Source organism: Cnephaeus nilssonii (assembly GCF_951640355.1).
Source record: "Cnephaeus nilssonii genome assembly, chromosome: 15".
NCBI lineage: Eukaryota > Metazoa > Chordata > Mammalia > Chiroptera > Vespertilionidae > Cnephaeus > Cnephaeus nilssonii.
Genome location: NC_137086.1, coordinates 10891304 through 10913545, shown reverse-complemented (window position 1 = coordinate 10913545; position 22242 = coordinate 10891304). Strand labels below are relative to the sequence as shown.

At 47.7% G+C, this 22242-nt stretch overlaps 1 long non-coding RNA gene across 1 annotated transcript; it reads left to right on the top strand.

The window, feature by feature from the left end:
• The first annotated feature begins 1451 nt into the window (after positions 1-1451).
• LOC307111528 lies at positions 1452-16768 on the top strand. The gene is made up of 4 exons (XR_013814593.1): positions 1452-1719; positions 2237-2842; positions 12022-12314; positions 13736-16768. It is a non-coding gene; the product is annotated as an uncharacterized lncRNA (long non-coding RNA).
• Positions 16769-22242: the final 5474 nt, after the last annotated feature.

Below are 22242 nucleotides of genomic sequence, written 5' to 3'. Positions count from 1 at the left end.
AGGATAAAATATTCTGTTTCAAAGTGTACTTATAAGATCTTAGAATGTTTTAAAGTGTTTAGGGAAACATAATATTTTAGAAAAGAATATAATGATAGCTTAACCTTCATAGCTTCCAAGGCACTGCTCCAAGCTGTTATTCCTACTAACCTGTAAGCGTCAAAAGGGCAGAAACAACATGCATCCAATTTACTGTCATAGTCCTCGGACCCAGTACTAGTATAGTGCTCGGGACATAGTAGGTACTAATTAGACCAGATAGACCGGACGTCTTCCGGACGTCCTTCCAGACAAAGCCACAGTGGCAGGGCCGAGGCAGAGGTGGTTAGGGGTGATCAGGAAGGCCGGCAGGCAGAGTGGTTAGGGGCTGCCAGGCCAGCAGGGGAGAGCAGTTAGGGGCGATCAGGCCAGCAGGCAGAGGCGGTTAGGGGTGATCAGGCAGGCAGGCAGAATGGTTAGGGGTGATCAGGCAGGCAGGTGAGCAGTTAGGAGCCAGCGGTCCCGGATTGCAAGAGAGAATAGGCCCAACAGGGGTTGGGCCTAAACCGGCAGTTGGACATTCCCTGAGGGGTCCCGGATTGGAGAGGGTGCAGGGCAGGCTGAGGGACCCCCCCCCCCCCACTGTGCATAAATTTTGTGCATTGGGCCTCTAGTAGTCATATATTAACCCAAATCCTCACAACATAGGCTTTGAAGTAAAACCCCTCAAAAAAGCAAATTCAGGTATCCCTTCACTGTTCCCTGTTCCTCCAGCCGCTGCTCTCAGATGAGATGAACTGAAGTTCTTACCGAGCAGAGCGAGGAGGGCCACAGATGCCCTGGGAAAGCGGGAGGCAGAGTGAGTCTTTGTGTCCTCGGAATTCTCCAGCCAAATCTCCCTGGACCCAAAAGACACAACGGGGGTCAGGGAGCTAGGAGGTTCCCGGAATGACTGCTGCTGTCCTGGGAGCCTCGGCCAGCCACAGAGCCAGGACCCATGCTGGTTCCCATCAACGTTTAAACCAGATTAAACAATGCCCAGGTGGCAGCAAACACAGCTGAGACTGGAAAGGATCTGACTCTCAGAACCAGAACCCTGGAGGTCCCAGTCATTTCATTAACTTCTCAAACCTGCGCCCTAGCTTTTCACAAGATGGACCCCTTTTTGCCCCACCCATCACCGTATGGAGGGGTTTACTGAATCATCTCGATGGTACAGATGAGGATACTGAGCCCCTGAGAAGCTGCCTGCTTGCTTTGTGGTAACCGGAGATTTGAACCGTGCAAGGTTGGGCTGACTCCATGCTCTGCCGGACATACAGACACACCTCCTCTTCCGGTGAGAGCTGGTGATGCCATGCCCGCGTCCCCTGCATTCCAGTTCCCTGAATGGCTCGGGGCGGGGGTTCTGTTCTCTATTGTGAAGGCTGGGGAGGGGCCGATGAACGGGGCCTGGTTTGGAGCCAACAGCCTCGAAGCTGTGCCAGGCTGGAGTGCAGCAGGCATGCCAGGGTGAGGAGCAGGCAGGACTGGGCTGGCCGGGAGGAGCAGGCAGAGGCAAACACGCAGCATGGATCACGGAGCTGAGCAAGGTGAGGCGGGACCCAGGTCTGGAACTCGCTCAGCACTCCTGTGGACCGGGCCTTGCAGCTCACCGCCTGCTAAGGAGGCCCGAGCAGGAGGCCTGGCATCAGAGAAGCCCGGAGGCCTGGCAGCCTGCCATGCTGGGGAGCATGCGTGGTGAGTTACATGTGTGTACGGATGTTTGCGGGGAAGAGAGCTAGCTGGCACAGGGGTAGATCCTTCCTTAGCGCTCTCTTGTTCTTGGAAAAACGTTACGCTTTGGGCAGCTGTGTGGTCACCGGTGTGGCTGTTGATGTGCGTCCGTGAGTGGCGCCCAATGGTGCAGAGCAGGAGTCCAGCGGTGAGAGAAGCTGGACACAGGACCGTTTCTAGCGGAGATGGTTGCAGCTTTAACTCAGGGAGGAGCCACGGGCACAGGGACCCCATCTCCCTCACCTGGGATCCCGCTGCGGGGAGGAAGCCTGGTCTGCTTTGGGAGACGGAAACGGAAGGAAAGGAAGTAGAACAGAAACACAGGCCAAATGAGCAGGTGGTGCCAGCCCTCCCCCCGCCTTAGACATGATCGAGGGGTTGGGTTCTCCCTGGACGGGGAGCACGCCTACTTGACACGAAGCGGTCAGGGTGGCCGACAGGGCGATGGCATGGGGTGAAGTTCACCTCCCCCTCCCCACAGGGAGAGCTGCCGTCTAACACCGAGGAGACACAGCGGCCTGACAGGACATCCCTCTTGGTGCCATTCACCTTCGCACCAGCTGCTCCCTTAATTCTGCAGGGATCGATACAGGAACGATTGTCCTCCACATCCAGCCTCCAAATCCTGTGGGCACGATCTCCAAAACATATCCACCACCCAGCCATTTCTCTCCACCCCGTGGTCACCAGTCTGGCCAAGACACCATCGCCTCCACCTGCAAAGCCTCTAGCCCAGTGGTCGGCAAACTCATTAGTCAACAGAGCCAAATATCAACAGTACAACAATTGAAATTTCTTTGGAGAGCCAAAATTTTTAAACTTAAACTTCTTCTAACGCCACTTCTTCAAAATAGACTCGCCCAGGCCGTGGTATTTTGTGGAAGAGCCACACTCAAGGGGCCAAAGAGCCGCATGTGGCTCGCGAGCCGCGGTTTGCCGACCACGGCTCTAACTGGTGTTCCTACGTGTGCCCTTGTCCATCCTCAGCATCTCAGCGTCGACCTTGGCCTTCCTCCCGAGCACACAGAGCCCGGTATAGTCCCAGCTTGAGCGTGAGCTGTAACAATGTGGAAACCTCCTGATGAGGGTAAGAAACCCATTGGCAAGAGTTTCCCTCACTTGCCCATCCCTGAACCAGTCCTTGGCGAGAGGAATGGGGTTCCTGGACTGGCTGCGACGAATGGGGCTCATCTCTGAGATGGGGACAGGGCTATCCTCTCTGACGAGTAGGCCCTGCAGTACGGGGGCTCTGTTTGTTGAGGAAGAAGTGGGGGGCAGATGTTGGGTAAACACCCAGACAGACTCTGCCATGATATCGTAGGTCAGAGAGTCAGTACGAATCCAGTTACTTCTCTGCGCTGCTCAGTGTGGGTGGCCCCGGGCCCACAGACCTCGGCCATTCACAAAGGAGCAGAGGGCTACTCCTCATCAAAGCAGGAACGTGGACGTGGCAGGCCACGTGGGTGTCTTCCTGTGTGTTAGGAGAATCCCACCTTTCTTGGTGTTTCCTTATTTCATGTGATTGGAAGGAGATGTTTACTTATTGTATTAGTATCCTAGGGCTACTCTTATGAATTACCACAAACTGGATAGCTTCACAGAAACGTGTTCTTGTGAGGTTCTAGAGGCGAGAAGTCTGAAATCAAGGGCCAGCAGGGCGTGTTCCCCCAAGGCTCCAGGGGAAAAGTGTCCCCTGCCTTTCTCTTCGTTTCTGGGGTCACTAACCATCCTTGGCATCCCTTGGCTCACAGGTGCGTCGCTCCAGCCTCAGCCTGTGTTGTCACATGGCCTTCTCTCTGTGTATCTCTGTTTTCTCTTCTTCTAAGGACATAGCCATATTGAATTAAGGACCTGTTCTACTCCAGCATGACCTCATCTTGATTAATTACATCGACAACTCTCCTATTCCCAATAAGGTCACATTCTGGGGTCTGGGAGTTAGGACTTCAACATATCTTTTTGGGGGGACTCCATTTAACCCATTGTAGGAAGAGGTTATAGGGTTAAGCCTCGGTCTGACCTGCTGGCAAAGTCACAAACAAGTCCCAAGCTTGGAAGGGCACAGTCTTCTAAAAATAATTAAGCTTGATCTTGTCACTGCTCCCTAGATCTTTCCTGGGTAGCTAGTGGGCTGTGGGAGGGGCAGCAAGTGCTGCCAAAACAAGTGAAACTTACAACAACATTGTTAATTGCCTTGTTTGTCCCTGACGATAAATTAAGCCTCAGCTTTGCAGTCTGGATCTGTTCTGTGGCCTCATCAAGGCACAGAAGATCCACCTAGACCCAGCTTTTTCTCTTTGTCTATCATTTCTCCATCCTTCGTCACCCCCACTCAGGCTCGCCGAACCCTTGGCTGTGCTGGTGCAGCTCAACCCATAATACGTATATTTGCAGTATTAATTGTTCTTTACTTCTTCCTTTCCAATCCAAAGAAAGGGTGCCCTTGCTTTCATTTTCTTGTCTAATTTTCTGGCTAGAACTTCTGGGCATTTATAGCTATAAGTTGACCTCTATGCACTGCACTAGCTGCATCCCATACGTTTTGGTATATTGTGCTACATTTTCTCTAGAAACGATTGTATGTTAAGGCTTGAATTTGTTATGTAGATATTAGTAACTGAAATGTTGAAGATAAACATGCACCAAATAGGTTCCTCCCCTTTAAATGAGTGAAGGTACTTTACTGAGTAATAAACCTGTAGCCATGAGTTAAGAATTATAGTGTTGATAGAGAGAGTGTAAAGACATTCCTCTTTTCTGCTCATGCCTCGGTTATGTCTTACCACGGGGCTAACAGGGCCAAAGCCTGATCCCTTTGCACACCTCCCGTTGCCTAAGTTACAGATGCTGCGTGCAAGAGAAGGAGCCTCAACTGACCTCACAATCTTGAGACTACGTGTGAAATTTGCATTTTTTAAATTTTAGTGCAGCACTGTTTCAGTTTCATCTGTGAGCCAGCAACTTTTTGTGTAGTTCATTGCTTTCATTTTTACAGAACCGTTTTTTTGAGACCCAGGGCTGGAATGAACTCAATGATGGAGGGCTTATCTTCTTCTTCTTTTTTTTTAAAATATATTTTATTGATTTTTTACAGAGAGGAAGGGAGAGGGATAGAGAGTTAGAAACATCTATGAGAGAGAAACATCGATCAGCTGCCTCTTGCACACCACCTACTGGGGATGTGTCCACAACCAAGGTACATGCCCTTAACCAGAATCGAACCTGGGACCCTTCAGTCCGAAGGCCAACGCTCTATCCACTGAGCCAAACCAGTCAGGGCTGGAGGGCTTATCTTCTTAGGATCCGCAGGGATTGGAAGAGCTAACGGCTGAAAGGGAATCCGCACGATGAGACTGTACCTGCTCTTGTTTCTCTCTGACAAAGATGCTTTTCTTCGCCTTCTCCCAGCCCTCTTCCCCACAGGGCCCGTCAGCACTGAGGCCCTAGGGCTCTTGCTGGTCACAAGCATCCGTTCCCCTGCGTACTCCACGTTGGCCTCCTCTTCCCAACAAAGTTCTCCAGATGTTTCCTACCATCTCAGGAGCTGGCTTTCTCTCCCACTGCCCCCTCTCCCCCAAGGAACGATGCTGTGATCACCGAGCTCACCGCAGGAAAACTGGACATTCAGACCAATGTTTCCTTCCAGAACCCACCCCTTGTGTATGCGATTCCACCCCCAAGCAGGCAGGCCCTGGCATTTCCAGCCCGGGTATTTACAGACGTGATCACAGCTCCCCTCAGCTCGCAGGCTGTGAAAGGAAGACGCACTTTCAAGCTTACCTCTCCCTCCATCCACGCACAGGCGGAGGCTGGGCAGGGAGCAGAGCAGGGGATGAAGCATGCATTGACTCACAGTATAGGTAGCTCAACCAGAGACAGTGCAATAAAGAGCCGATTCCAAGCTTCACACCACTTAGCCCAGAGTTCCTTGTCCCATCTGTCACAGAGCATCGCCTGCCGGCTGCCCACGCAGCTGCCAGGGGCTGCTCGTCTTGGCTGGCCTCTGCACCAGGCCATTAACCAGCTGCTTAAACAGGTAGCGCGGCTCCCGCGCTGAGAGCAGGCTGTGCTCAGAGCCGCCAGCCCATCTACTGCCACTTCACCCGGGAGGTTTTCTGACCTTTCAAGGTTAGCGACTGCTCAGTAGTTCCTGAAGGGCTCAGTCCTGACTATGGCTTATCATCTTGTAATTCAGAGACAAAGGGGCAGTAGAAAGCCAGCCAGTGTGGCTCGACCTATAAACCAGGAGGTCCCGGTTCAATTCTCGGTCAGGGCATATGCCCCGGTGGGCTTGATCCCCACTGGGGAGGGTGCAGGAGGCAGCTAGTCGATAATTCTCTCTCATCATGGATGTTTCTGTCTCTCCCTCTCTGAATTCAATAAAAAAATAAAAAATCGATAACAAAAGAAAGGGGCTTTAATAACGGTAACACTATAACACATTCTAAAAAGTCTTAATCCCTAGCTGGTTTGGCTCAGTGGATAGAGCATCGGCCTGCGGACTAAAGGGTTCCAGGTTCGATTCTGGCCAATAGCACATGCCTGGGTTGTGGGCTCGATCCCCCCGCAGTGGGGGACTGTGCAGGAGGCAGCCAATCAATGATTCTCTCTCATCATTGATGTTTCTATCTCTCTAACTCTCTTCCTTCCTCTCTGAAATAAATAAAAATATATTAAAAAAAATAAAAGTCTTAAGGAAACAAAATTCCATTTTCCGCATATTGTTTTGTTTTCCATATTTGTATAGCTCTAATGATGTCTACATTTTCTACACTTAATAATACATATTATATAAATATTCTTTTATAACTATTTCCTAAGTTCCTGTGCAACCTTTATGATAATTTCATGGACTGCCTAATGCCTTGCTTGTTGCATATTTCGGTTTTTGCAGGAGAAGTCACGCAGCTGAAGAAGGTGCCAGAGAATGCAGTGCTTCCCAGGGGGGTGGGAGGGGTGCCACAGAGCGGGGTTCTGGTGTCCATGACACGTGAGGGCAGTGGGTCCCTGAGGATGGGTTATAATAGGATGCCAACCATGAGATTTGTAGATGTAAGTGCTTGACCTGACACTAACCCTGGCTCTATGTACAACTCGTGCTTTTCCTTGAAAAACAAACAAACAAAAACCAAAAAACCTTATGTCAGGAAAACAAATGTTGAGGCAAGTGTCGTCCTTTTGTACCACACGGATCGAACGGTGGCCTATGAGGGTCCCAAAGCCAGAGCCCACTGCTCAGCTCGGGGTACAGCTGCCGCTGGCATTTCTGCTCCAGGTTGTAAGGCGGGTAGTGTACGGACTTCCTGCTCCCCGAGCCCTTCATCCCAAAGCTACAGCCACCCGGCCCCGCCCAAGCACCTGGGTCATCCTGCTGCTGGTCAAGCGAGAGGTCACAGCCTGAGGAATTGGAGTCGCCTTGGGGTGGAGTGCCGAAAGGATAGACCCTTAGTCCTCACCCGCAGAGTGGTAGGTCTGGGATGGGGCCTAGGAATTACAGGATATGTTTAATGGCGCCTTGTAATTATTCTGCTAGATAGAATTTAATCATGCATAATAGTACACACTAGACGCTAGTGACAGTGATACATGGCTGACGACTCCGATATGTATTTACAAATTAGAGCTGACCTCTGATTCATCAACCAATCCTATCTAATAATAGAGTAACATGTAAATTACCATCACTCCGCTACGCCCACGATTGAGCGGCGGGAGGCTGGGGGGCGGGACTCGGGGTGGCCTATCCGGCCATTGAGAGGCACGGATCCGCTGCCACTGAGGGGGGCTACCCTGCTGTTGAGAGGCGCAGGGGGCGGGACTCCTGCCCCCTGTGCCTCTCAACGGCCAGATCCGTGGCCGCTGAGGGGGCCTGCTGCGGACACCCAGCTGCGCCTCTCAACGGCAGGGTAGCCAGGTGTCCGCGGCAGCCCCCCTCAGCGGCCGCGGACCATCAAAAGTGGCGGAGCTGGGTGCCTGTCTGCTCTGGCACCAGGCCTTTCAGAAGCCTCCACCGAGCCAAAGGCTTCTGAAAGGCCTGGTGCACCAGCGAACAGGCACCCAGCTCCACCGCGAAAAGCGAAAGCGTGTAGGGGACCCTACATGTTCATGATTCAATCATGCACTGGGCCTCTAGTAAGGTATAAACCTGTAATGTGTTGTATGTACCTGCAATGGGCGTCTTTCACCACGAGGAGGCAAAGGAGCGGAGTTTTTGCCCTTTTTCTTTTTCCGGTAGCTTAAAACTACCTGGGAAGGTGCCAGACAGCAGAGGGGTCCTAGGCACCCGAAGTTCTAAGGAGCGGAGGAGGGCAGTAAAGGAAGCCACTGAGGTGGGAAAAGAAGGTAGCCGACATTCACTGATCGCCTCTTCTGTGCTAGATTCTGCCTTAAGCACTTACATCTACAAATCTCATTAATCCTTGTAGCTACCCAATTTACAGATGGGGAAACTGAGAACCAAGGAGACAGAATGACCTGCCTACGATAACAGAGCTAAGACTAGTGGAGCACAGATATCAATAGAGGCTGTCTTGACTGCAAAGCCTGAGCTTTGAACCGAAACTTGGTTTTATTTTTACCAGTGACCAGCTCTATTCTTACCATCTGTGCCCAAACCACAGCTGTTGGTGGACCTCATGCTTCACAGAGCCACTTGTGTGCTTTTGAAATAGCCACGTGTCTGTCTAGAGCCAGGCCTTGAGTCCTAAAAGACCAGGGCTCTGGAAATGCCATCAGCCCTGTCCAGGCAGGGGTGCTGGTACCCAGCTCTCAAATGTCCGGCACCACCCATTTTGGTCAAAGTTGTATTGATCTGTTTTTATTCAGTTACGTATATCATGGACAATTCCACCTTGGGGAAAGTGAAGAAGATAATTGAAAACAGGGATTTCATAGGTATTTATACACCAATGTTCATAGTAACATTATTCACAATAGCCAAAGGGTGGAAGCAACCCAAGTGTTCATTCACTGACGACTAGGTCAACAAAATGTGCACCCGTGTAGTGGAATATTACGCGGCCGTCAAAAGGAAAGGGATCCTGACACATTTGACAACATGGACGAACTTTGAAGAGATTGCGCTAAGTGAAACAAGCCAGTCCACAAAAAGACCAATATTGTATGGTTTCGCTTCTATGAGATACCTGGAATAATGAAATTCACAGAGAGAGAAAGTAGAACAGTGGCGACCAGGGGTAAGGCGGGGTGGAGGGAGAAATCGAGAATTCGTTTCCTGGGGACAGAGTTTCGCTGGGGAAGATGGAAGAGTTCTGGAGATGGGCGGTGGTGGTGATTGCACCACGATGTGAATGTATTTAATGCTACGGAACTGTTCACTTAAAAACGGTTAAAATGGCACATTTTGTTATGTGTAATTTACCACAGTTTAAAGTTTTTAAAAAATATTTCACTGAAAATAACCCAAGGTTGTCAGTGTCCTGTCCTTGAAAGCAGCGTTGTCTCCCCCTGAGAGTAGCTGACGGAGCCCAGCCCTGCTGTCTGGCTTGGCAAAGAGGGGAGCCCAGAACAGGCTGGCTCTCTCTAGCTTGTCCTTGAAAGCTCCTGAAATCCCTCACGTCCCAACCCCCCATTAGACTTGTGTCAGCCCCACCTGGGCAATCACCGCCCCACGCGGCTGCTGCCGGAGGCTGCCCGCCTGGCGGGGGCAGAGCGTGCCAGCTGGCTGCTCTCCTGCCTCATGCTCCCAACTCAACAGGGACCTCTGTGTTGCTTAGAAATCCCAGGTTTCCCAGCTCAAGTTGAAGCAGTAGCTCCTTTTTCACTGTGACTCTTCCAGATTCTTTCTGCTGTCTTTGAGCTTTCCGTGTTTCAACACGGCCATCAGGCCCTCAGTAAAGGATCTCCCTTCCAACTTCATTACTTTCTTATCCATCTTGTCTCCACCCATCCTTTTTTAAGATTGATTCGAGAGAGAGGAAAAAAAAGTGAGTGAGAGAAACATCCATTTGTTGTTCCACTTATTCATGCATGCATTGGTTGATTTTTTTTTATATTTCATTTTGTTTTTATTTATTGCTTCATTGATTGATTAATGATGTGTATTGATGTGTATTTCTTTCAATTGGCCTTTTTGTTTCTTTATTCGTCATTCATTAGTTAATTCTTGTATGTGCCCTGACTGGGGATCAAACCCACAACCTTGGCGTATCTGGATGATGTTCTCACCAACTAAGCCTCCCTCCAGACCCTCGCCCCCCTTTTCTGTGCTGCTTGGAGCTGATGCTCCGGGGCCAGGAGGCCTCTCAGTGGCCCTCTCTGTTCCCTAGGCCAGCTCAGCACCAATGATGGTACACACTGGGATTCTGAATAGGGTTTGCCTGAAGGAAGGTTTCTGTTAAAAACAGTATTTTTTTAAACAGCATTTCCTCGAAGGATCAAGTATCTCTCTTCTGACAGAGCTGATGGCAATGCCCCGTCCCCTCTTCTCCAGGACAGCGGTGTCCACTTGTCCTTTCATCCACCATCTTCTTACCGGCACACGTGCTCCACGGTGCTCACTCTAAAACACCTCCCCTCGCCCTCGCCGGTTTGGCTCAGTGGATAGAGCGTTGGCCTGTGGACTGAAGGGTCCCGGGTTCGATTCTGGTCAAGGGCACATGCCGGGGTTGCGGGCTTGATCCCCAGCAGGGGGCGCGCAGGAGGCAGCTGATCAATGATTCTCTCTCATCCTTGATGTTTCTATCTCTCTCTCCCTCTCCCTTCCTCTCTGAAATCAATAAAAACATATTTTTAAAAATAAATAAATAAAATAAAACACCTCCCCTCCACCCTGCTTACCCGTTCAGGTGGCCATCTGCTCTCTCTCCTCACCACCCTCAAGGGCAATGCTATCCGAGTGTGTCCCACTTGGTGACTGGGCTCTCAGCTCCGTATAGTCTGGCTCCTGCCCCCCTAACCTCTTAGTCTGAGCCCCACCCCCACCCCCCCGCACCCTCACAGGGACACTCTTCACCCAAGCCTTCCGGTCCTGTTCTCCTCTGCCCCCTCTGGTGTGCCGTTCTCTGTCATTCACTTCTTCCCGTCACCTGAACACCCTGCTCTGAGTTTCTGCCTTCAGTCCTCTTCCCAGACACTCCGCCCTCGCCAGCTGGCTTTTAACGCGAGCTCTCCAGTCTAACCCCGACGGCCTAGGTCACAGTGGTCAGCAAACTCATTCGTCAACAGAGCCAAATATCAACAGCACAAAGATGGAAATTTCTTTTGAGAGCCAAATTTTTTAAACTTAAACTTCTTCTAACGCCACTTCTTCAAAATAGACTCGCCCAGGCCGTGGTATTTTATGGAAGAGCCACACTGAAGGGGCCAAAGAGCCACATGTGGCTCGCGAGCCGCAGTTTGCCGACCACGGGACTAGGAAGCTAGGAAGCATACTCCCAATGGTCAACTGCTGGTTGGGCGTGGCCGTGTGTGTTTAACTCACTGCATCCTGAGCTCGTGCCCCCCAAAGGTAGACACACTCTCACAGCTGAGAGCTCAGTTTTGGAAATGACGTGTATTTTAATAAACACTGCCTTTGTAATTATAAGGTGTGTATACATTTTTGGGGACACCTTATATATTGCCCTTTTCACTAATTATGGAGCCATAAACACTTTCCTATGATTTTACAGCTTTCACAGTAATCCTTATAATGTCTATATAATGTTGCCCAGGCAATTATTTATTTATCCTTTTTTAAAAGAAATTTAGATCATTTCTGACTTTTTTTTCTACATTAGATGTGATGCATTATAGTTTTTATCTTATGTTTAATTATTTCCATGGGATACATTTTCAAGAATGGAATTACAAGTCAAGGGCCATGCATTTTTATGGCTCCTGATTCTTATTCCCATATTGCTTTCCAAAAGGGTTGTACCAACTTATAGATAACTAGAGGCCCGGTGCACGAATTCGTGCACGGGTGGGGTCCCTCAGCCTGGCTGGCGATTGGGGCTGATGGGGGCTGTCTCGCCCAGTCCCAATTGGGGCTGGCTGGCCGGGGGGAGGGACCACGGGAGGTTGGCTGTTGGAGCACACTGACTACCAGGGGGCAGCTCCTGCATTGAGCATCGCTCCCTGGTGGTCAGTGCGCGTCATAGTGACCAGTCAACCGGTCACTGAGGCTTTTATTTATATAGATAGCATTTCAGTGCTACCAAAGTCCACTTTACTGCTGTGCCTACTCAGATTCTACACATATTTGTCTGCTTATTACGTGGGAGGCACTTTCCTATTTGCTTATGCTTTCAAATCTCTTCCTAGAGCTTCAGACGTTCGGAGTTGGAGGACATCTGCTCATTTTAGAAACGAAGACACACGGCCCGGAGAAATTATGGACCACGCTCATGCTGCACGTTTGAAAACAAAAGCACGCTGAGAGGAAACCTGAGCCCCTGGACCTCGGGTCTCCGGCTTGTCTGCCGGGCCCAGCGGGTGCAGCTGGGCTGTCTGCACGTTCCCTGTGAAGGCACAGCTGACAAAGGACACTGCACGTTTGTCTTCTGGCCACCACGACCCCGAGAGTCCCTTCCACGGGGTATCTTTGGGCAGCAGAGGTGGGAAAGCCCTGGCCCTTTAAGCCCCCATGGCTAAACCAAGACCTCTGTTGAGTAGTGAAAGGCTTCCTGGTGCTGTTTTCTAAAAGGGGCTCCTGTCCTCCTTGGAGGAGGTCCTGCAGACAGTAGCATGTTCAGCATGAGGTGGCTCAGGAGGCCCAGTCCCCCGCTCCCCCCGGGCCTTTGCCTACCCTCCCTTGCAATGCCACTTACATCGCCCTCTCTTGCAATGCCACAGGACCTCTCCCTGGCCCTCTGTGGGCTTCCCCTCTCTGATCTTCAAGTATTAGCTCCTCCATGAAGGCTTTTCCCACCTTCCTATGGATCATTTACCCACTGCTGCCTTATTAACCCATCCTGAAAATGTTTACTTAGACCAGTGGTCGGCAAACTGAGGCTCGCGAGCCACATGTGGCTCTTTGGCCCCTTGAGTGTGGCTCTTCGACAAAACACCACGGCCTGGGCGAGTCTATTTTGAAGAAGTGGCGTTAGAAGAAGTTTAAGTTTAAAAAATTTGGCTCTCAAAAGACATTTCCATCGTTGTACTGTTGCTGTTTGGCTCTGTTGACTAATGAGTTTGCCGACCGCTGACGTAGACGAACAGTGATTTGTCGTTTCCCATCACAGATTCTGCGGATTGGCTGAGGGGTTCCTCTGGCTGGTTTGGCCTGAAAACATTCCTTCAGTGTAGGGTGTGCAGGGCTGGCACGTTGCAGAGCCGTGGGGGCAACGGCCCGAGGTTCTCAGAAGCTCCTTTTCCTCCCAGAAAGGGTCTCCTGGCATCAGTTTAAATCTTCTGTGGTCTTAACAAAGAGTCACAGCCATGGACTTCGTTTGACCTTTCTTCTGAAGCCATGTCTTTGAGACTCTTCAGTGGATCAGAGAGACTGGGAATGTGACACATTTTATTTTGGGGCCCAGCACATCGCTGACCTTCCATGTCCTGCTAAATTCTGCTGGCACACTCCACAGCTACTCCCGCCCGGACCTTCTGGTTAGGACTTCGAAAAAGGACAGCTGACACGTTCACCGTGCTGCCTGGGACTGTCCTGAGCCAGATTCACGAGCCCATGAGGTGTGTTTTCTCCCTCCCGGACTGACGGGAGGGGACAGTTTGGCAGCACTGCTTTCGCTGCTGTAATCGTGTCGCTGCTGTAAGACGCAGGCAGGCGGCTATCCTTCCAACAGCCCCCCTCTTCTTCCCCCTCTCCCCCCCCCCCCCGGCCCCCCGGAAACATCCAGGCTGCACTCAGTCTCGGTGCCACATCCAGCCCCATTCGCCACACAATGCAAAGCCAAGACTACATGGTGTGTGTGTTTGTCGTGGCATCACCTCAATTTCTGTGCACGATCTGTTGTTGCATAACAACTCACCCCAAGGTGTTGAGTCTTAAAACAATACTATTTTCTCAATCCCGCAGGTCAGCCGGGAGGCTCCTCGGATGCTATCACCGTGGCCCACTCACGGCCGCACGTAACCTCTAAGGCTGCTGCAGGCTGAGCTCTGAAGTGCTGAGCCGAGGACGCAGCGTGCTGGGACCTGGAGCAGAAGAGGCTAACCCCAAGGCAGGGAGACCAGCAAGTGCCGAGGAGCAAACAGATGGAACAGCTCGGCTTTGGTGACCAGAGCGCGCTTTCCTGTGGCTGCAGGTGCGGGCCTCCCGCATCCTTCTCTCCGGTCCGAGGGGGGAGCCCAGAAGGGGTCCAGAGAGGAAGGGGAACGCATGGCTCTCTTCTCTCTCCTTCCTCGCGCAGTAACGGGGACCCGGGAGCCTTCTGTTCCCAATGTCTAAGTCTGGTAACGTTCTGGATGGAAAGCAGCTCACTCCCCACCCCAGCACCCCGGCAGGAGCAGCCGGGACAGCGTGTGAGCGCAGGTGGGCACGAGGGAGCGGGCAGAACTGTCCTTCTTCCGCCCCAGCCGGTTCGCCCGTGCCCTTTGCACCAGCCCTGCAGCCAGCTCTCCGAATCATTAACCGGGACAAATGGGGACGCTCAGCGGCTCTCCGCTCTGGTCACACATGATATCCATCGGGGGCGCTTTCAAAAAATTCAGTTCATCTTCGCCGGTAGCTATTTTTTCAATGCAGCCTGGTTGAGAATAGTTGGAGCTACTAATCTTGAGCCAGGGCAGAAAGTTTCATCAACAGAGAGCCTGTGGATCTTTGGAGGTGTCTGAAAATGCCACCTACGTGACCAGCCTTTGGTGAACTGGCTGATATCCAGCCAGCCTGGGAGATATCCTTCCTTGGATACTGCGGCCTCTGGGTTGCCTATGGGGGTCATTCTGGAGGAATCTTTGGGGGTGCCCTTTAGCTCTGGCTTCCTGAGCTTCTCACAGCATGGAAATACGGCAGCCCCCGGGCGCTCACACCCAAGTTCCCGCAGTGGGTCTGTGTAGCCACCTACGCAGTGACGTCTCCAACGTGGCACTCAAGGACAGTTCTGTGGAAGGACACGGCGGCTGTCCGTGATGTGAATCCTAGAGAGTTTCACCCATAAAGGTTTTCCATGCGACGTGTCACCGCCTCTCCACAAGCTGCTCCGGGGACTCAGAATGCTCCTGCCCAGCTCCGCCTCTCTTCCTGGCCACACGTCCCCATCCAGAGCCTCCCTGCTTGCCTTCCATGTGCCGACAAGACTGAGAACCAACGAGCCAGCCCCGGGGGAGCGCTTTCCACGCTGCTACCCACTGTGCCAAAGAGCAGTTCCCAGGGATTCCCCCCAGACCTGCCTCTGTCAGCGCCCACAGCTACCCTCGCTGCTGGCCTCGCCAGGTGTGGTGACTGCCTCTGTGTTCCCACCGCTGGCACGTCCCGTCTGAGCTCTGCTCTTCCTCTGAAGGCCAGCGCCTGCGCTTTGCTTGTCCGCCCGCAGAGGACACTTTCTGCCTCCGTGTCAGTGACTCTCCGTTGGACTCTTTTCAGGCCCATCGTGTCGTCTGGACGTGCCAGAGAACACAGGGACACACATTCTGGTGTCCACTTACCAACATTTGATACAAGGATGGAGTCGTGGTATTTACTTTCCAGTATTCTTACCCGCATGGTGGTAGGGTTTTGGGGTGGGGCGTGGAGGGTGGGGGCCAGGGCAGTGGACTCCTGACTTCAGGGAAGGGGTTTTCAGCTTCAGGAAATCATTTGCCTTGAGCTGTTCCGACCTTCCTGCTGCTCAGCGGACACTCGGCTGGCAGGTGTCGGCCCTCCCACGCAGCTCTGTGCGCCCGGCCTCCCCAGCTTTGTTCCCGACACGGGCAGCCACGACCTGGCACCACGGGGTGTCACACGCGACCTTGGGGACTCACTGTGTTCCCCTCCCCCGGACCATTTTCAACCGTGGAAATGAAGACCTGGATGTTCATACTGCAGAGTGAGAATGGGACAGGGTCTAGCATAGATTTTTAAAAAGCTTTTTTTTTTTCCTGTTCTGGAAAAAGTGCATGTTCATTTAAGACATTTTGGAAATATAAACAAATACAAGGAAAATTAAAATCATCCTTAATCCTACCACCCAGAGATAACCCCTGAATAAATTCCTGGTTTATTTTCTTCCTGTCTTTTATTCAGGGAGAAACACACACACACACACACACACACACACACACACACACACACACAGCCTCTTTCACTTCATTATTTTATAATGTGATATTTGATAGCTAACCACTTTGCTGTACACGTGAAACTAATATAATATTGAATGTTGACTGTAACTGAAAACTAAAAAAATATGGTATTTGATACAAAAGATATGTAACAAGAAATAAAACATTAGGCAATAACTGGCAATAATTGTCACCTGAGTACTCTCCCAGCCTGCCACTTCCTTGCACAGGGTAACTGTTTTCTCCAAGTTTGGTCTTATTATTCCCTTGCTTTATAAAAGTAATTTTACACACTGTTTGGGTTTACTTGACTTGAAGCATTACAAAAATGATTTCATTCTATAATCATATGTCTCTTGCTTTTCTCACTCAAAAAATACATTGGTTCACTTCATCCAGGTTGTGTTACATAGAGGTAGTTCTTTCGTTTTCGCTGCTGTTTGATATTTCCATTGCAGAGACAGACACGATTTATTCACTCCTTCTCTTGCTGGGCATTTGGCTGTTGTTAGTACTCGGCCATTATAATCAGTGCCTGTCCAGGCCTCTTGGTGCATCTGTTGAGTGCCTTTGGGGTGAAACGGCTGGGTAAAAAAAGTATACGAAATTTCAACTTGATGAGCCAGTGCCAAAATGATTGCTCCGATTTATATTCCCAGCATCAGTGCATAAGAGTCCCAGATGATTAACCTTCTGTCCAACATTTGACATTATCAGACTTTAAAACTTTTGCCTTTCTAAGAAGGTATATAATATTGTAGTATTAACTTGCATTTACCGGGATACATTTACTAATGACATTGAGGATTTTTTCATACATTTACGTGTCATATGCATTTGCTTTTTTTTTTTTTTTAAATATTTTTATTAGTTTCAGAGAGGAAGAGAGAGAAAGAGAGAGATAGAAACATCAATGATGAGAGAATCTTGATAGGCTGCTTCCTGCATGGCCCACACTGGGAATGGAGCCCGCAACCCAGGCATGTGCCCTGACCGGGAATCGAACCGTGACCTCCTGGTTTGTAGGTTGACACTCAACCACTGAGCCACGCCAGCAGGGCTGTGTTTGCTCTTTTAAAAAATGTCTCTCTATCCTTTTGCCCCTTTTTCTATTAGACTTGTCTCTCACACATATTTTTAAGCAAAATTTAAATCACACTACATATACATTTTACATGTTTCCATGGCATGAAACATTCTTTTACCCTGTGATTTTAATACCTGTGGCATCTTCTATCTCATGGATATCTCATATACCTTTTTGAAAATTTTAGTTTTTAGAAGTAACTCTGGTAAACTACCCCTAATGCACAAATTTAATTATGCATCACTTAATGTCTTCACAAAATAAACTGCAAGAATTTGGATTTCTGGTCAAAGGATTTTAACCTTTTTAAACAGTTTGATATGCTATATATATATGTTTTATTTCTTGTTACATATCTTTGGTATCAAATCCCCGCCCAGAAGGGCTGTATTATTTAAATTTCTTCAAAAAAAACTCTTTAACACTAACTATTACAGTTCAAATATGTTGCTAGTTTAATTTGTAAATATTAGAAATAAATATAATCAACATTTTAAACTATGCTTATTAGCCATTGTGTTTCTTTTTTTTACTGGAATTGGTTCTTTCCCCCCTAGTTTATTGTTTGCATTGGACTGAAGGTATATCAAGGACTATATTCAGAATTACTTGGTTTACTTCTTTTCCCTTCATTGTGGTTGTCATTCATTTGACATACAATTGGGTTTGTTTCTGTTTGCATTTAGCTACAGGTTTTCAATTTTTCCCTATGCGTGTTGATTTAATTTTATTTTTTGAATGTGTAACATTAACATGTTTCCAAAGGCTAAAACTTTACACCAAAGATATATATTCAGAATTGTCCCTTCCTCCCTAAACTTTCTACCCTGTTTCCCTCACCCATTTCCTTAAGGCGACAGTTTTATTGTTTTCTGGGTTATTGTTCTGGTGATTCCTTTTACGAAAATAAGCAAAAGGTAACATACTATATGTTTGCTTTTGTGCTTTGCTTAATAATATACCCTGGAAACTACTATATTTCAGTTTATAAAGATATTATTTCTTTTTCTTTTTAAAAGTTTTTTTCCAATTACAGTTTATATTCAATATTATTTTGTATTAGTTGCAGGTGCACAGCATAGCGGTTAGACATTCATATACTTTACAAGTGTTCCCTCCGATATTTCCAGGACCCACCTGGCACCATACATAGCTATTACAATAGTATTGACTCTGTTTCCTATGCAGTACTGTACACCCCTGAGACTATTTTGCAATTACCAGTATGTATCTCTCAATTCATAAAGATCATCTTTACTCCTTTTTATTGCTTTCTAGTAGTCAAATATGTGTAAGGATCCTAGTTTATTCAACTAGTCTATGTTTGGGCATTTAGGTGGTTTCCAATATTCTGCAAATACAAATCATGTACTATGCAGGAGGTTTCCTATGTAAGAGTACAGATTATTTTTGGAGGTGCCTTTTGGGTAAATTCCTAGAAGGTGGAGTGCTAGGTTGAGAGGTTAAATGTACACATCGTTTCATTCGATATTGCCAGGTGCTCCTCCACAGGGGTTGCGTATTTTTCTTTTCTTTTCTTTTTTTTAAATATATTTTATTGATTTTTTACAGAGAGGAAGGGAGAGGGATAGAGAGTTAGAAACATCGATGAGAGAGAAACATCGATCAGCTGCCTCCTGCACTCCCCCTACTGGGGATTTGCCCGCAACCCAGGTACATGCCCTTGACCGGAATCGAACCTGGGACCTTGCAGTCCGTAGGCCGGTGCTTTATCCACTGAGCCAAACCGGTTAGGGCAGGGGGTTGCGTATTTTTCATTCCATTTAGTAATATTTGTTCCCCCATAACCTCACCAACACAGAGAGGCTGTGCGTGGTGTCCAGTTTGCCTCCATACCATTTATTAAAAGGTCCTTCTTTGCCTCAGCCATTTGACTGCTTAGCAGACAGTGGATTTGCACATGTAGTTGGATTGTTACCTGCACCTTCCGTTGGTCTGCCTGTTCCTGTGCCAGAACCAGGGTGTTCTCATTCAGGTGGCTCTGTCGTATGTTTTAATATTTGCTAGGGCTAGTCACCTCTCATACTTCTTCCTTTTCAGTGTTTTACTAGCTATTTTTGAGTGTTTATTTTTTCCATATGAACTTTGGTATCCATTTATCTAGCTACAGAAGAAAATTTTGTTTATGTTTTTTTTTGGGGGGGATCATTAACTTTATAAATGACCATAAGGAGAACTGTCATGTTAACAATGTTAAGGTATTTTAACCAAAACCAAGGAATGTCTTGTTCAAGTATGCTTTTGTGTCTTTCAGGATTGCCTTGTAGTTTTCCTCTTTCAAAGAACCACATTGATTGAGACACAGTTCACATACTTCTTACTTCCTTTATTTAAAGTGTACAATTCGGTGGTTTTTAGTCTACCACAGAGTTGTATAACCATCACCACAATCAACGTTAGAACAATTCCATCAACTCGAAAAGTAGCCTCATACCTATTAGTAGTCCTTTTTCAATCCCTCCAACCCCTCCGGCCCCTGCAACCACAAGTCTACATTCTGTCTCTATAAATATTTGCCTATTCTGGACATTTCATGTACTGTATTGAACAGTACAATATGTGGTTTTCTGTGATTGGATTCTTTCACTTGGCATAATGTTTTCAAGTTTTATCCATGTTATAGCATGTGCTCCATTCCTTTTTATTGCTGACTAATATTCTATTGTATGAATGGATTAATCACATCTTGTTTATCCATTCATCAGTTGATGGAGTTTTGGATTGTTTTCATTTTTTGGCTACTATGAAGCAGACACTATGAACATTTGTGCATAGGTTTTCGTGTGGGCATATATTTTCAAGTCTCTTGGGTATACATCTCGAAATAGAATTACTGGGTCATATGAGAACTTCATGTTTAACATTTTGAGGAACTGCAGCTGTTTTCTGGAGCAGCTGCGCCATTTTACATTTCTACCAGCAATGTATCAATATTCTAATTTCTCCACATTCTCACCAACACACTGTCGGTGGTTTTCATTACAGCCATCCTAGTGGGAGTGGAGTGGTATCTCCTTGTGTTTTTGATTTACATTCTACTAAGAGCTAATCATGCTGAGCATCTTTACATGTGCTTATTGGCCATCTATCTATCTCCTTTGAAGAAATGTCTGCTCAAATCATTTCCCCATTTTTCAATTGGGTTATTTGTTTTATAATTGGAGTGTTGTTTATATATATTCTGGATATAAGTTTCTTATCACATATATTATTTCAAAGTATTTACTCTCATTCTGTAGGCTGCCTTCGCACTTTTTAAATGGTGTCCTTTGATGCACAAAAGTTGTACGTTTTGATAAAACACAGTTTGTCTGTTTTTTTCTTCTGTCACTTGTGCTTGCAATGTTTTACCTAAGAAGGCTTTGCCAAACCCAAGGTAATGAAGATTTACATGTATTTTTTTCCCCTAGGAGTTTTATTGTTATAGCTTTTACATTTAAATAGTTGAAGTCCTAACCAGTATTGCAAAATGTGACTGTATTTGAAGATAGGGTCTTTAAAGACATAATTACATTAAAAGGAGGCCGTTAGGGTGGGCCCTGCTCCAGTATAATTGGTGTCTTTATAAGAAGAGGGGATTAGCATACAGATGCTCACAGCACGAAGGAAGACCGCGGGAAGACACAGTGAGAAGGTCATGCATGAGCCACAGAGAGAGGCCCCTGAAGAAGCCAACACCGTCAACAGCTTGATCTTGTACTTCCAGCCTCCAGTTCTGTGAGGAAATACATTTCTGCTCTTTAGGCCGGTCTGTGGTACTTTGCTATGGTAGTTCCAGCAAACAAACACATAAACCCCACTTGGTCATGGTATATGTTTCTTAAATCATACGGGCTTTGTGCTTTTTTGAGAGAAATAATTTCCTCTAGCATAGAAGTGGCAAACTGCAATTCGTAGGCCAAATCTAGTCTCCTGCCTATTTTGGTAAGTTCAGTTTATTGGAGACATAGCCACACCCACGTATTGGTATTTTATCTATGGCTGCTTTTGTGCTACAATGACAGAGTTGAATAGTTAGGCCTGCAAAGCAAAATATTTACTATCTTGGTGCTTTAGAAAAAAATGTGCTGACCCCTGCTATAGTACTTAGGATGGGCTTACGTGCATAGTTCTTTGCATTTTAAAAAAGCTTTTTTTCTATAGCCTCTGATGTTTGAAAAACAGCATGATGGATGGGTATAAAATCCTTACCTTGCATCTTCTTTCCTCGAGTCTTCAGAAAATGCCGCATCATTACTGCCTTGGTTTGCTCTTGAGAAGTCTGATGCCAAACATTTTGGTTAACAGACTCTGTAACAAACTACCTATCCTAAACAGTAATGACTTAAACTAAGAACCATTTTAGTTATAATTTCACCATCTTTGGGGCCAGGGATTTGGGCGGGGTTTGGCTGGGTGGTTTTCTGTTCCTCATGGCTTCCAGAATCCTGGAGACAGGCCTGGTCAGAGGGGTTAGCAGAGGAGTCATGTTGTGAAGTCAAAGGGGGTTCCAAAAAGAGTGGAGTGCTCTGTATTGTCAAATACGACGGAGAACTCTAGGAAAAGGAGGACTCAGGAACGGCTGGTGGCACTTAGGATTAAACAGACATTCATGACCGAGAGACGTGCAGTGACGTGGTGGGGACAAAAGCTACAGAGCGGCGAGGTGAGGAGTGAGGCGCAGCTGAGTTGGCAGAGATAAAACTGCTTTGAGGTGTTTGTAAAAGAATTTACAGCACAATCTGGAATGACAGAGGGGTTTCTTCCTCTTTAGGACAGGAAAAGCCTGAACATGAACAGATGGTGAAGGAAGAGGACAAGTAGGTAAGAGGAGCTGATGATTTTGGAAAAGGGGTTGCAGGGAGAATGATTGAAATATGACTGAAATAAGTTTTCTGAGCACATGAGAGGCGATGAAATGCAGAACGAAGATGGGGCGATGCTAATGCGAGTGTACGTAAAGTAGTCAGTTCCCAGAATGGTGCATAACAGTCTGGCCCACATATTGACATTACTTGGGGTTCAATCAATAGGGCAAACATTTACATATTTAAAGTAATATTCACATATTTATTTTACATCAAATGAATATTTAAAGCAATATTTACATATTTATTTGACATCAAATACACATCTTTCCTCCAAGGGACCCTTTCAATGCCTCCTCCAACTGGTGCTCAAAGGTGGTAAATGAATACACAAGCCCTCTCTTACCTGTGTTCTGAGTGTCTTAACAT